This window comes from Metopolophium dirhodum, chromosome 1, assembly GCF_019925205.1.
Source record: "Metopolophium dirhodum isolate CAU chromosome 1, ASM1992520v1, whole genome shotgun sequence".
Lineage (NCBI taxonomy): Eukaryota > Metazoa > Arthropoda > Insecta > Hemiptera > Aphididae > Metopolophium > Metopolophium dirhodum.
In genome coordinates, this window is record NC_083560.1 from 114,883,215 (window position 1) to 114,896,796 (window position 13,582).

Here is a 13,582-nt window from a genome sequence, read left to right on the forward strand (position 1 = left end):
TTTGTTTATTATGTCACGGTTAAATATTTTTAATTTTACCTGAAATCTTTAATATATTCTCCATCGCAAAAGGGCTTTCCGCGTTTTGCAATAACATTTGATACAGCAAAACTTGCGGCAACAATATTTGAATTGCTACCCACAAACTTCATTAATGTATTTGTCTGCAAATTGTTGTTCTTAATTGCTTGTAGAATGTACTATTTTTGTTCTTCTTTTGTTTTTTTTCAAAAGAAAATTATGATTAGTTTCATAATGTCGTTTAACAGATGATGTTCTACATACTATTGTGGTTGAACATAAAATACATACTGCTTTATCGCCTTTTTTAACCATACCATAATCTTCAGTCCATGAATTTTGAAGTTCTCTGCTACTACAACTAGGTACTAACATTTAATTCACAAATTTTTCTTTTTTTTGGTACAGACATATTGAATAATGTTAAATAAAATATAATAATCGCACACGAAACACGAAACACGCACGACGCACTTACAAATTGACAGACGTATTTGTACTGATTAGTGTTTACTGAGGTAGGTTTATTACTCTCAATAAACTTACGTAAATATAAAATAACATACTAAACGCAATATCATATAAATAATATATAGCTTAGGGTGTTCCTTAGCTATAGATGATGGGAAAAAAATATCATAAAATGTTTGGTCTCACCCCCTAATATTGTGCCTATATGTATAAAAATGAACTACAAAAAGTTTTGGTTCGATCAGATAAGGTTAACCCGTGCCGACTTGTGATTTAAGTTTGAACTTACTACATTTTTCAATATTTACGAAAATTTTTAACATTTTCATAAATATTTCGTTAACCTTTAGAAATATCGATATTTTTAATATTACATATTTTAAAGTAAATTAAATTTGCTATAACTTTTATTTTATTACATTTTTTCATATCTCCAATGGTTCGTGAAGTATTTCGACTTGACTCCAAAAAAACACAATTTAGGTAGTTTTTCATAATTATGAATTATTGTGCGGGCTAAAATAATTGTTACAAAACTCCCATATGAAATTTTCTATAAAGTTATTTTATGTATTTTTGCCTTCATATTATCGCTGGTAATATAACAATCACAATACAAGTATAATGTTCACAATAATAATGTATTAATCTAATCTCTTTCACCTAATTATTTCTCTATATTTCCGTACATAAAAATTAAATATCAATAGATTAGATAGTACCTATTCGTATGGTAAATTATTTTGATATTACGTTTTAATAGCAAGATAAGTCTGGTTCTTATTTTGGTACAATTGTACCTTATTATTAATGTTAGTTTGATCGTAATAGCTGTTTAGTGAAGATCTAACATTTACCGTCGTTTGTCGTTGTATGCTTTCAAATTGATCCCGTTTTTGTATTATTATAAATAAAAAAATGTCAAAAAAACTGAGAAGTGATTATCAAATATTTTTAATCGGGTCTGAAGAGACACAAATTCACGGTTCCAAGCTTCCATCAAACGGTCAAATGCTTTCAGTATTCTTTTACAATATGCGAACTGTTAACCTTGTTGTTAGGGAAAGTGCAGCGTTGGCTGTGCGTGAATGTTGTATTTTTTGGGAAAAAGCAAGAATTCCTATTCGAGCGATTCAACATTGCATTGACAAATTAATTAAATTATATAATGAATGGCGCAGTCTCCAAAAAAATTCTACAAAAGTAGGTGAGTCATATAGATTAAAAGAATACGATTTTAAAAATAAATTAAATTTATTATTCGATATTGCTCATTCCGATGCTATAAAATTAATAAAAATTGACGTTGATAGACAATTTTTATTGAACCAACGTTTGCCCGGGCGTCCAGGATGTCTCTTAGGTAAAGATATTACAGGAACAGTAAAAGAAAATAAGAACGTTCAACGAAAGTTGAATGAATCAAATAGAAAAGATAATTATAATAAAGATCGTCCCTCAACTTCGTCATTAAATTTTATTCAATTTGATAGTACTTCAGAAAATGAGAGTCCAGAAAGTAGTGATTCGTCAGAATTAGAGATGAATATTTCACTAGAAATAGAGCCCCCTCCAGAAAAAAAAAAATGCCGAGGAAAAATTAATTTTATTACACCAAAACTAGCCGGAGCTTTAGATAGGTGCCAGTTAAGCATACGGGATGCAGTATATGTTCTTCAAGCTACTTTAGAAGCCTTAAATTTTAATGTTGAGGAATATGTTATAAATCAAACTTCTATACATAGGTGTCGAGAAATATATCGTCGCGAGCGCAGTGAACTAATTAAATTACGATTTAAAGAATCTGCACCTAATTACGTGGTTGTACATTGGGATGGGAAATTATTACCAGACACTAAAATGAGAAATACAACTGTAGAACGACTACCAATTGTGATAACAAGTACGAATATCGAGCAAGTTATAAATGTTCCGCAACTTGAGCGGTCGACAGGCAAAGAACAGGCTGCAGCTGTGTGTAATGCATTACAAGAATGGGGATTATGTGATATTGTTCAGGCATTGTGTTTTGATACAACTGCTTCCAATACAGGACGCTTAAATGGAGCATGTATTTTAATTGAACAAAAACTCGGTAAAGACCTATTATATCTTCCTTGTAGGCATCATATTTATGAGCTAATTTTGAGATCTGTTTTTGAAATTAAAATACCAGAAGTTACATCAAGCCCAGCCATTCCATTATTTAAAAATTTTCAAAAAGAATGGTATAAATTAGATATTAACAAATATAACATCGGAATTGAAGATCAGGCATGTGGCGTGGCTTTAGAAAATGTTAAAGAAGATATTCTGAATTTTGTTAAAAGTAAATTAGAAACTAAACAGCCTCGTGGAGATTATCGTGAATTTTTGGAGTTAATATTTATTTTTATTGACGGTAATTTGGAAAATAAAATTAAAATGCATCCTCCCGGAGCCATGCATCAAGCCCGATGGATGGCACGAGCAATTTATTGCTTAAAAATATTTTTGTTTAGAAGCCAATACAATATTTCCGACTTAACAAAAAAAGCAATCGGTGAAATTTGTGTTTTTATTATTAAATTTTACGTCAAAGCTTGGTTTACTTGTCCATTGCCAAATAAGTCCCCAAATCAAGACTTACAATTTATAAAAGATATGAAATTATATGAAGTATTTGATAGAGAAATATCTAGAGTATCAATTCAAAAATGATGCAACCATTTGTGGTATTTAACTGAAGAGGCTGCTGCATTATCTTTTTTTGATGATTCTATACCACTAGAGGTAAAGCGTCAGATGGTAAAAGCCTTAAAAAAAAAAGCGACAAAATATCCGGCCAAACGATTGATAATTAAACCAAACCAAATAGATGATAAATTTATTGGTAAGTAAATAAACATTAAGTTTAAAAAATATATTGAATACGTTCAATAATTCATAAAATAAAAAATAAGCAATTAATTATATTTAATATTATAATTTTTACAGAAAAAAATATTGACGCATTTATGACGGATTCTTAAAACATGATCCGACTTTTTGGGAATCTAGTGAAAGTTACATAAATGGTAAAAAAATTATTAATTCATTAAAAATAGTTAACGATACTGCAGAGAGAGCCGTGAAGTTGATGGAAGAATACAATTCTACCCTCACATTAGATGAAGAACAAAAACAATTTATACTAAAATGTGTACAAGAACATCGGAAAATTTATCCAGATTGTAAAAAAAGCACCTTACAACAACAATATTAATTTTCATTATTCTATAGAATTTTTTTTTATGATAAAAATATTTCATTTTTTTAATATATATTATAAAACATTAACATAATTATTAATTATTCTATAACATTGTTTATTATAATTAATCGTTACTATGTTGCTCGTATTTCCAAAGATATCGTGTTTTTTTAGAGTCAAATCAATATAATTCACGAACCATTAGAGATATGAAAAAATGTAATAAAATAAAAGTTATAGCAAATTTAATTTACTTTAAAATATGTAGTATTAAAAATATCAATATTTCTAAAGGTTAATGAAATATTTACAAAAATGTCGAAAATGTTCGTAAATATTGAAAAATGTAGTAAGTTCAAACTTAAATCACAAGTCGGCACGGGTTAACCTTATCTGATCGAACCAAAACTTTTTGTAGTTCGTTTTTATACATATAGGCACAAAATTAGGGGGTGAGACCAAACATATTTTAAAATCAAAAATTAAGGAACACCCTCTTATAATTAGTGTGTGTAATTCGTAAAATTCATAACCGCGTTCTCGTTTCACCGGGCGGCTCACCGCCCGCATATCGACCACATTACGTATTCCCGGAACTAACGGCCTACTCTGATAATAGTATAGAATATAGAATCTATATTCTATATTCTGATACTTTTCAGGTATCTGTGATTACAATTAGTGATTCACTGATTTTGCATATTATAGTAGGGATACAATATGATTGTTTTTAGTTAATGTTTACAAAACTGATAAAATACAATGTAGTAGTAACGGGTTTACAAAATATTTATCGTTATAAAAAATATAAAATTATTTTATGTATTACTATAAAATAATTATAAAAATTTAATTTCTATACATCTATTAGGTATAAACTTTCATAACTCGTTACACTTATATTTTTGTAAGACAATAGATTAAATATAGGTATTATTGTAATTTTATCATTGGTAAGACATTTTTAAATAAATGTACCTACCTCTAAAACTAAAACTATAATAGTATTTTACTTTAATATTCATCTTTTATTAACTGTTTTAACAGAAAGTCCATATAAAATGTGGTAAGCTGAGTTGCCATTTTTTCATTCCAAAAACTATCGTCTCTTTTAATTATCTCGAATAAAAATCCTATAAAATAATAAATATAATTAAGTAGTACAAAGTAATTTATATAAATTAGTAAATAAATATCTTATATACCTTTCGGTGTCCAAATACAAAAATAAGAATACATTCTGCGAGTAATGTGAAGTTGACCCTGCACTTGATAATAGTAATTATCTGTTCTTTTCAAATGCAATTTGTCATCTAATATTTTACAACTCTTTATTTTTTTACTATTTATTCCTTCTTCTGGAGTCATATCTTTGGCACTTGCAGGGCATTTTTTTTCGATCGCTAATCTTTTTTCTTCTTGCCCTGCTAATTCCATTTCTTTCCAAGCTATGTCATGAACATACATAAAAATTTTCGAATGAAGTTCTTGATATAATCGGTTGGACATATTTGGCATATTTAATGTTGCAGAAAATTCGTCGAGTTGGCTGTACCCTTGACCAGCATTTACAGTAGCACTTACTATTGCCATGTTAATGTTAACATTTTCGCCTTTAACATTTTCACTATCTATTTGTTCTTTTAAACCACACACTTTACAATTAAACTGAAATGTACTGTAGTATCCCTTTCTATTTTCTCTCACAAACTCTAAATCTCTAAATGAACAATCAAATCCCAAGTGTTGTATAGACTGTAAAGATTGAAAAATATGTTTGAGATCTACAATACGTCTGCCCTCTAATTTTGCCCATTGGTCATCATTACACAACTCGTCATTTTCATGCTGTTTTTGAGGAGTTAAGAGTACTGATGTCACATTATTTTGGGAATTATCTTCCGGTATAATTTGTGAATTTGTTGTATTCGAAGAAGTTGATGGCGTTTGACCAATATAATTTACCTACAACAATTTATAACTTTATAAAATATTGATTGAATAAAAAATGTCGATACGTGGCTATAGTTCTGCTGTACAGTAGGTTATAAGTTAGTTATTTTAGTGAAAGGTATTCAATTTTAATTCAATGATATAATATCATTGTATATTAAAACAATTCTGAGCGAAGACGGTTTGTCGGCCAATTTGTATTACCAATTTTTACCTATTTATTTTACTATTAGGCTATGTCTGTATAAGAAATAAATAGGGCTCAGATTTAAATGCTCTAAAAATATAAAAAAAATCTCTTTTAAAAAAATGCGTTTATGACCTAAAAACTCTAAAAAATGCGCGAAAAGTATAAAAAAAAGCATTATTAAATAAATTTAAATTATTATTAAAAACGAAGTTATATTTGTTATATACTGTGCAAAAAAATGTTTAAATAAAAAAATAAGTTACAAATTAAATTACATTTGCATTGCACTGTAATGAAAATTTATATTACGTACGTAGTACCTACCTACTTTATACTACTATAGTACTATGTAGGTAGTACTTATATTCAATGAGGTCAATTGTTTAGTCATGATACGAGAAATAGGTAAAACATGTCCTAAAGTAATAATTGGTGCATTTGAGAGGTCAATATCTCAATTTTCCAGTAGTTTTCAAAAGCGCCAGAAAAAATAAAAAATAAAATAAGGAAAAACGGTAATTTTTACGAAAAATCGATTTTGGGTGTCGGTGTAAGACTAAAAAATTATCGTAGTTACATGCAATTTTCACTGACTGTTTATATTGACATTTTCTATACTCTAAGTAGACAAACTCATGAAGAATTTCGTATAGAATTTTCAAACCTTAGATTTAAAAAGAAAAATTTTTATGAATTTCTAACTCAAAATAAATTGAAAATGTTCGTGATTTTTACGTATTTTGTCAAAATTCGACCTTTCAATACTTATTAAAAAAATTATGACTATGTATTTTTAATATTTTTTAACTACCATTGTGACAATATATTAGAAGTCTTGTATCAAATTTTGAAGCTTTTTTACCCATCGAATAAAATTTTATTTTCATTTATAAAAAAAAAACACACAACATAGTAAAATCAATACATACTAAAACTGAATTAAAGGACCATCCAACTCAAAAAATCAATAATTATTTTTTTATTCTAATAAATAGAATAGAGTCTAACTAAGATAATGATACAACTAAAATTCGTTTGTGACTATTCGTTCGCTAGTTACTGTGACTTATGACATTGCGCGTGACGTCACGGATTCGTCTGCCGAGGCGGCGGCCATATATAATACACGGCAATGTTTATCCGTTTTTGGTTTAACGTAAAGTAACTGCTAATAAACTTATATTTTTTCGAATGAACTAATCAAATGTATTCAAGAGTACCTCATAATCTTTCCATTCGTATAATTATATCACATTTTGGTTTAATAGTGTAGACAAAAATAACATTTAAATAAATTATATTATGAATTTACCATACTGCTGCTGCAGTAAACGTGTGTAATATTGTTTTGACGATCGTGACATCGTGTACGGATTTCTGACGCCTAAACTGTCTATATAGTTTTAACTCGTAGCTAATATTAGAGATGGGTGAGGCTTTCTTATTATTATCTAACTATTTTAACATAAAATCTTATCGCAGCACGTTGCAGCGACGGCGACATAAATGAATATCTAGACATCTAGTAGGGCAATGGCTATAATTATTATTAATTGTCTGATAATTTTTTTATCTATCGTGGCATAATATTTTGTTATTATAATATACAAATATACCTCTCATTTCGTATACTGTACTCACGTTGTCGACATAGTGGTGTGTCCTGTGATTGTTTATTTTATTATATTGTTACTATTGCAGCCACAAAAATGTTGTGTTCGGTATTTGGTTGCAATTGCAATAGTTCAAAAAATAATGGTCCGGGAAAAATTCATTTTTTTAGATTTCCTCGTAGAGAAACCTCGCCAGATCGATTTTTAAAGTGGACTAATTTTTGTAAGAGAAAACAATTTGTTCCTGGTAAGTCATCAATGATTTGTTCTAAACATTTTTCTAACGAAGATTTTAATGAATCCGACTTATTACGTGAAAAACTTATGCCCGACACTAAAGTAGTTGTAAGATTAAAACCCAGAGTTTTCCCTACCATTTTTAGTACTCAAAAAAATATTTCTATCGCTTCAACTACTAGTAATTCAAATAGAGAGGAAAGAATTTCGAGAAAGAGGGAAAAAGAGATGGTCGTAGAATTATTAAAAACTAGCACACCAAAAAAAAAAAAAAATGTACATGATGAAGTTTTTGATGACGAAAATGTTGATGACGATTTCATAAATATAAATTCTAGTTTGATTTCTGTATGTTCAAGACAAAGTTATGATGACACTGTTAATGATAAGGGCATCCAATGTGAAATAGGTAATGAAATTTACCGTTGTCAAGATAGTGCAGGTGATTATGATAAGTCGTTCAACTATTTGTCGGATGAAAATAGCTCCTCTGAAGATGATACAGATGTAAAATTTAAAAATAATGAAAGTATGATAGATATAAGTACAAATGCATGTTTTATAGTATTTTGGGAAAGTCTTTTAATTTTATTCAAATCTTGTAATATATGTTCTGGTAAAATAATAAAACTTAAACACTTCGTCCAAGGTGCATTTTTATCGGTCAATACGATTTGTGAAGAAGGTCATTTATACCAATGGAGCTCACAAAATAAAAATGGAACACGTCCCGAGGGAAATATTTTAATAGGTGCATCTTTGACGCTATCTGGTATTTTATTTGCGCAAATGACAGTTTTTTGTGAAACATTAAAACTTGCATTTTTTTCTCGTACTTCATATGATAAAATAATTCGAAATTATACAGAACCTGTGATAAACGCAATATGGAGTGAACATAAAAAATTAAATTTGCACGAGTTAAAGAGTTCAGATAAAATTTGGGTAGCAGGTGATGGACAATTTGATTCTCCAGGGTTTTGTGCGAAATATTGTATTTATACATTAATGGACTTGAATAGTAGTAAAATTATTGATTTCAAGCTTGTCCAAAAAGGAATGGTAAAAGGAGATTTAGAACGTAAAGCTTGCGAAATGTTACTCGAAGAAATGGTAGAACAAGGCTGTAAAATTGATTTATTCCTAACTGATAGGCACAAAGGAATTCGATATGATATTCGCACTAAATTTCCGGAAATTCAACACGAGTTTGATATCTGGCATTTATCAAAGAGTTTGATGAAAAGAATGAAAATATTGGATAAAAAATACCCCGATGCTTATCTGTGGAAAACAAGCATAAATAATCATTTATGGTGGTCATCTAAAACATGTAAAGAGGATGGTTCATTACTTACACAAAAATTTTCATCAGTTCTTCAACACATAAGTAATATACATGAGTGGGAAGAAGATGGAATTATAAAAAAATGTGAACATGATACATTGAGCGAAGAGTATACAAATAATACATTATGGATACGTCCAGATAGCGAGTCCTACAATGCTCTAAAAAAAATTTTATTGGCAAAAGATTTTCTAAAAGATCTCCAACATGCCAAACATTTTGTACACACAGGACGTTTAGAATCATATCATAACGTCAGATTAAAATACATGCCTAAAAGGATTCATTTAAAGTACAGTGGTATGCATATGCGTTCAATTATAGCTATTTTAGATCATAATAGTAACGTAGGCAAAACTATGATTGGGGACAAAATGGTGTACTCTAAACCCTTGGGGCGTTATACAATTAAAAATCGTTATTCATCTACAACCAATGATTGGCGTGCGGAAATAATGCAAAATATAAAAGAAAAAGCTAAGGAAAACATAATTTTCCAAAGTCAAGAACAATTAATACCTGTACCAAAGAATATTATTTCTACTCCAAAACCAGATATAAATGAGTTGCGATCAAAAAAATATTCCAGATTTTTCAACGATAATAATCAAAAATGATTTTAAATGTTTTAAAAAAAAATATTACTAAAAATGTTTTTTAGTTTTAATATTATTTTAATACCCATACAAAAGAGATTTATGTAATACTGGCATCTAAATGTATTTTAAAATTGTATCTAATAATATTTAAAGGATCATATGTTTATAATTATGTATACATATACTTTATAATATTATACATGTCTATGTATAAATTATTATGTATATTTACAATCATTTGTTTTATTGTTATGTTTTATACACAATTACAATTTAGAATACATTCTTTATTTAAAATGATAACAAATAAATTGTGTTTATCTAATTGGGTAATTTACTTCCATTTTTGAATCCAACATAAACTCCATTCACTTCTGGGTATTTCTCTCTAATAGTTTTTACAACACAGGCTGGAATAACAACTCGTACACCTGATAAGAGTAAGTCTTATAAATAAATAGTTTATATTATGCAATGGTATTATAATATAGTTATTACTTATTAGTTATTAGGTATCAACTACCTACTTATAAACAGTTTAATATATATAATAAATGTATGATAATATTACCTTTTCCCAATGAAGACCACGAATTAATCCAATGCGTATATTGTGTGTAACAAATGAACCTCCATGAACTATTTGATAAAATTGACATAGTGAGTAATTTCTTTTTAGATTTGTTTTTTGTTTTTAGAATAATTTGATGACGGGTAATGTTTAGTATGTCTTCGTCTAAAATTATTTTTTTAAACAAATCACTCTCTGTTATACACTTATGTCCCGATCGTAAAGATGTAACTTTTTCAAATTCGGCACAACAAACACACTCAATATCGTTACTAAAAATGCAACATTTTTCGCACGTACACCAATTATTTATGTTGGCCACTTTTGATCGTCCACTAACGTCGATTTCCAAAAATGAATTATTTACATTTTGTGGTTGGATATCTGTTCCCAGATCATCCACTGTTGGTTCGAAATTATATGGTTGAAGGGCCATTAAAAAATATTATATAATTTACATATATTAGAATATTATATCGTGTAACTAGAAAGGACCGCATTCACATTTCACACTGACACTGTACTTACTAGTTGTTAGTAGTAACTAGCTAAACACTAATACGAAATAAAAGATAACATTATTATTAATTATTATCATAACCATAAAGATATTTATAACTTTAATACGACAATAAGACTATATTGTTATAAAAAATAAACATCGATAAAATCTTATATAATTATAAATAAAATCATAGCAGTACTCATATGAGTAATTAGTGACAATTGACACTATAATATGACAGTGGTGTATTATAATATAATTGCTATTATTTCATTAATATTAAACCAAAATTCAATATAATTATACGAATAGAAAGATTATGAGGTACTCTTAAATACATTTGGTTAGGTTATTCGAAAAAATATAAGTTTATTAGCAGTTACTTTACGTTAAACCAAAAACGGATAAACATTGCTGTGTATTGTATATGGCCGCCGCCGCGACGAACGAATCCGTGACGTCACGCGCAATGCACGCGCAATCGCTTAACTAGCGAACGGACAGTCACAAACTAATTTTAGTGGTATCATTTTTTTCGTCAAAGTTTGTACTTTAATTTAAGCCTGAGAAAATTTTTTGAGTTGGATGGTCCTTTAACTAATATTATTAGAGCATGTTCATCATCTCAGGAGTTATATCAATATTTAATTACTCAAATATAAAATCCAAATACAAATATCACCATATATTTTGAATTAATATTTAGAATTTTCAGTATGATTATAATATCATCCAATAGTTAATTAATACAATAGATTTGTAATATATTTTATACTTACTTTTTAAAATCTATTTAGGGAGTTAATATTTCCTTTGTTCTTCTTTCTTTTGGATAAAAGAGTTTTATTTTTTTTTCCATAACGCCAGTCATTTTTACTGTCCATAGTATCGAAGATGTCGAATATTTATTTCACAAAAAAAATCTCTCACTAAGGACTGCACATTAGTTTCAAACAAGAGCAGACGTCTGACTAATCGAAATTCGAAATTCGAAAATCAAAATTAGAATATTACTTTTACTCCCCGTAGAATAATAAGTACCAACGACCGGTGGCGGATCGAAACAGTTGAGCCAGACGATATTAATTATTATTATATTGTGCCCACCGCCGCCGCCGCCGGCGCACGTTTTCTTATCTTACATTATATTCCAGGAATATGATGGCAGCTTATTTTCAATTAGTACCTATCGCCAAATTCGCCGAGCCGATACATTTCCGCACTCGCAGGCACATGTCAATGCTATAGATTTTGTCAAATAAACACCACACTATTTAAATGACAAAAATGCCAAAAAGCTACACAAAATTGTGGGAGTTGGATTAGACGGATTTTTATTTTGAAAATGGATATTAATTAGTCATTATGTCAGTAAGGGAATGGTCGAGGGGATTTTCTTAATAAAAATTCTTCGATAAAATATTGACAATTTAAAAAAATAAGAATTTTTGTATTTTATATATTTAAGTACGCCATTATTTTTTGTAATAATGATAAATTTCCACGGCCATGCTTTAGAAGAGTTGTTGAAGATTTTCAATTGGTTTTCAAAATTAAAATCCGTCAAACCCAAGTCCCACAGTTTTGTCTAGCTTTTGGCCTGTTTTACGTGATAATTTGTACCTGCTCCAGCCCCCTTAAGTGTGTCAGTTGAGTCAAATGCATCTTTTGTTCAACCTCAATCAAAAAAACCTAAGTCCTCAATTAAAAGTGTTACTCAACAAAATGAATTACTTTCCTTGGCTTGTGGATATTTGTCCAAACAGGATACAAAAGAAGACAGTGATTTACATCTGGCCAAAGTTTGGACCAACAAATTGAAATGTTTGGATCCAAACCAAAGATTATATGCTGAGAAGGAAATTAATGACATATTATTTGAAGCACAACTAGGGATATTGCATAGGAACTCCATTCAAATAAATGAAAGTTCTTTGAGCACTCAACCATCAACATGTTAGTCGTTCTTCAACAACTTTTATTTCACACAGTTGGATTGAACCACCTATGTCAATATCTGACCAGAATGTACAACCAAACACAATACAGTCATATTATATTTCTGCTTTCAACAATGAAATCTAATGTCTATATTCTATAAACAAACACATAACACCATAAATTAAAAGTAAGTTACCTTAACAAAAGCCATAAATGTCAAGTGTACTCGTTTTTATTTTGTTATTGACTATTAATATAAGTTTATCAAGTTAATGTTTGGAATATTTTTTATATATTAAAGGATTTAATAATTAATTTAATATAATTTGTAATAACTTAAAAATGTTGTGCTATGAAAATAATAAAAGATTATTTTTATTTAAGTAAGTACCTGTATATAATTCTTGAGCACAGTTATTATTGCTTGACATGTTTCGATTACAATTAGACTTATGGTTGTTGGTGAGATGATTGAGGAAAATTTCAGGTCCTCAAAAGTTCGTCCAGTTGCCAGGTATCTCAACGTAACAGCCAGTCTTTCATTTGCCGAAATACTCTCTATCATGTTGTTATTTATTTTGGTAATGAATGGTGCTACCATACATAAAAGTTGATTATAAAAAATGTCAATGTTCATTCGGAAATAATTATTGAAGTCCTTTGGATCTGAAAGTTGCACCTCGTTTATGACATTTAAGGCTTGGTTTCCTACAATCACGCATCCGTGATTGCGTGGTGCGCGATACGTGATCGCTCGGTCACACTTTCGTGACGCGTGATACAGGTGTTTTGCTACATCTATGCGTGATTGAAAAGTTGATCAGTTGGTGTCAGACCGTCAGACGAAATGGACGAAATGGACTTGGCACTCTACAATTTGATCGAAGATGATGCAGATGAA